We start from the raw sequence: 3,858 nt of genomic DNA on the forward strand, positions 1-3,858 counted from the left end.
CCCTGCGGGCGGCTGGGCAGGACGCTGGGCAGCAGCATCGCCCCGGTTCCCCGGGCGGACGTGCCAACCAGGTTATATTGGCCCTCTCCTGCCGCTGCTGTGACACCTTTCAGGCGAAGGTGCGAGTTGGTGCTGTACAAGAGCACACTGTAAACAGGTTGAAGAAAGCAAATAATTCCTGTCACTGCGTTTTGGCTTCGCTGTGCATTCCCGGTGAGTCCGACTAATGTGGCTTTTTCCTGGATAACGCTGAAACAGATTCTTCCCTTTTCTAAAGTAATTTTTTGTGAGCCTTCCATTACCTCATTCACATGAGTTTGCTAATTGGGCTGAAATGTGAGCCCGTGGTGGAGCTAATTTCCCCCTTGATATACTGGACCCTCCAAAAAGATGGCTTTGGAAAATAAATGACTGCTGAACAGCGAGGGAGTTACAGACCTGCACTGCAATACCTGTTCTGCTGCATTTCCAGTCTCTAGCACCTGGAAACTTCAGTTCTGTTATTTCTACCCTTCCTGTGCTGACGCACAGTAGCAAGCGCTGCCTTCCTCACCAGCACTATGCTACACAGCACCAGTTGGCTCCTGCCCCCCAGCGCCTGGCGCACCATTACCGCCATGGACTGGGCAGTGTTTTGGTGTGAAACCGCTAGTTTTAAGGGTATGCCAGTGAACCAGGGAAGAATGTGTCAGTTGTTTAGTTGAAATAGAGTTTGGCCTGCAAACCCGCTCTGAAGCAAAATTCAGCTATTTCAGAGCAGTAGCAAATAAATAAATACGTGTATTTCTTTGAAAGGTATTTGTGGCTCCGTACCGATGTGTGTATGTGTTTCTGAACCCAGAGAGCCTGTGGGCTCTGCGGGGCTGCCCCGCAGCGGGCGGTGCTGCCTGCTCCCTGCCGGCTCTGCCCGGCCCCTGCCATGGGCTGGAGCAGCCAGCGGTCTGTGTGGCGGTTGTCCCCTGCCCCAGGACCCCCTCTGTTGGGCCGCACACCTCTGGAGCGAATTTGGGAGGAGCTGCAAAACATGATCTGCCGGCAAAACAGATGATTTCTGGAAAGAAATGGTATAAATAGCTCTTGGCTTGAATCTGGTTTTTGAGCAAACAAAGCTCTGAAGGCCAGCACATGGACACCCGGCAGGGCTTCTGGCTGACTTCAGTCATTTGAACAAGTCACTTCGTCTCGGTTTCTCATGTAACCGCCGATTTGTTATGTGCTGTGGAGCCCAGGTGATGCTCCAGCCAGCTTCAGCGGTCTTCTTTCAACTTCATACTTGGAATTAAAGTTCACACAATATTTTCATCCCCCCACTCCCCCAAAAAAGGAGGGACGGGGGAAAAAAAGGCAAGAAAAAGGGTGAGGAAGGAAAGGGGTGGGAGGAGAAAGGACAAACACAAAATGCAGTTCACTTAAAAATATCTCTGCTTGATGGAGGCTAAAAGGCGGCAGCTGTGCCAAAGTAGTGGACCCTAAATCGCTGAGCAAAAAAGAGCAGGGAAAGCTCTGATTGCTCCTGGTACAGTAGTGAATGTGCGCTCTCAGCCACAAATCAAGCAAGCTTAAAAAAAAAAAAAAGACTCAATCAAGGCAATAATGGCCTCCACTTCACAATCAGACAAGTGCTTCTACTTCAGAAATCCTACCATTTATGGCTGATTGCTAACCCTGGCCTCATTTCTAATCTAAAGGGCGAGTAATAATTTGGAAAAGGAATTATAACAACTTCCCAACCATTTGGTAAATCGTTATTATTTTAAAGGGCTGTTGGGAGGCTGTTGCTGTTTGTCAGGTATTTTTTTCCTGCTGCTGCTCTACCACTTCCACCACACTGATTCTCGCCGATGTCACGCTGGAGGGAAAGTAACGTACGGTGGAAATACATAAGAAAGAAAGGCCCAGAGCGATACTCTGATCACAGGGCTTCGGCACGTTAAAAGTTTATATGCAGGCACACAGAGAGAGATGAAATGGCTCTTCCCCTTTGTTACTGCAGTGGTGCCCAGGGCCTTGCATGGGGGTTGGGGGCTGCGCCGAGCAGGGACAGGGACGCTGTTCCCACCCTGGGAGCTCTCGTGTGAGTTGCCTCAGGTGGGCAGCCTTCCGCCTTGGAACCTTCCCAAAGGGACGGGCAAGGGGCAGCGCTGCCCTCGCAGCCACGGGAGCGCCCTCCAGGGGGTGAGGGGCTCCCATGGAGGGGCTCCCCGTGGAGGGTCTCTCCGCCCCGGCACTCGCCCTCTGTGCTCAGGGGCTGCCCAGCCTGAGGGAACCGACGCTTTGCTGTGCTAACCCCACCGATGCTGCCTCCTTGCAGGCAGTGCAACGACAGACAGTACGCATCATTCAACCCCTGGGTTATATGCAAGTTATATTAGTCTAGAACCCCGATACCTTCATTGCATTTATTGCACCTCTTTTTCCGTTTCCAGCACGCAGAACCACATATGTAAATATTTCTGTATTTATGTAAATATTTATTCCAACATCTGCAAGGCTGCTGTGATTTTCACATATGCATTTTCTAGGGAACAAAAGCTGAAGGGGAGGGAGCGGACCATCGGGGGGGGCACCGTTGCCCTGGGTCAGAAGACAGGATTTAGTCTGAGCCTCTGCCCTAAATGACAAGCGTTTAAACCCACACCCAACGTGACACAGAGCAAGAAACCCGAGGGGGACCTGGGGACCGCTCCACCTGGGTTAGCTAATCCTGTTGAAATCATGATAGTGTTTTGCGAATAGCAGGCATTTGTGATCAAAATACCTCTTCTTTTAGTGAATCAAGGACAAAATGGGATGCCATAATTTCCCTCGTGAATGTGATGTGTTTTGTGAAAGGGATGATCAGTATATTTTGGAGGATGGCAAAATTTCATTCACTGACTCAGGAGATAAATGCAGGCACAGCTTTAATGCAGTGTTACATGCCTCGTCTCTGGTTTGTGTTGTGAAGATGTCTGTTGCCACAGTTATTTAAGCCCGCATTTTAAATATGATTTGAAGAGAGACTGATTCAAAAATTTTCAATGACCCAGTGAAATCTGAACTACTTATTGCAAGACGGAAAGTATAATGCTTCAATCAAAATAACAACTTGGAATGTGTTTTATTAAATGGAGTTCATTTAATATTACCCTAGAGTGCTGTGTATTTGAAAGCACATTCTTGAATTTGAACTTTTGTATCGAGGTAATAGGAATGAGGGGAAAACGTTGGTTTGTAATATTGCACATTTTGGGCCAAATTCTGATCCCGTGTAGAACTAGCCATGGTGTTCCTGCATATATTTTCCAAAAGCGGTGTGTCCTCGGGTCCTGTCTATCATTCTGAGGCGAAGATGGTGCAGGGAAAAGACGGAGATTCTGCACAGAACTCTGCATAAATTCTGCCATATTTTACTTCCTCATCACTGCTATATTTCGGCAATATTTCTGAGGTGAGTGTATTTCCAGTGAGCGAAAAAACCCAAAACAAAACAGGTTCAGCATCAGTGGAATTGAAGAAAATTCTGTCTAAAATATGCCATTGAGGGATGAAAAGTAATGAAAAAAAAAAGATTATATTTATAAACTGTGGGTGCATTTCACTTCTAAATATTCCTTGATTTTTGTCAGCAATGTTATGCAGAGATATTTAAATCAGCGGATTAGAAAAGAGCAGTTTAGCGTTGATACGGAATTGATGACAGCCGCGGACGCTGACGGGGCCCGTGAGCGTCTCTGCCGGAGGGAGTTGGTGGCCGTTCCCGGGAGAACGGGTTTCCCGTCCCGGTGCTCGGGGGCGAAGGGACCCCCACGCTCGCAGGGCCCACGGGCGAGACAAGTCACGGGAACGGAGTTTTCCCTCCCGAGAGCGGCCCCAGCC

This window comes from Charadrius vociferus, unplaced genomic scaffold, assembly GCF_000708025.1.
Source record: "Charadrius vociferus isolate BGI_N301 unplaced genomic scaffold, ASM70802v2 scaffold423, whole genome shotgun sequence".
NCBI classification, from domain to species: Eukaryota; Metazoa; Chordata; class Aves; order Charadriiformes; family Charadriidae; genus Charadrius; species Charadrius vociferus.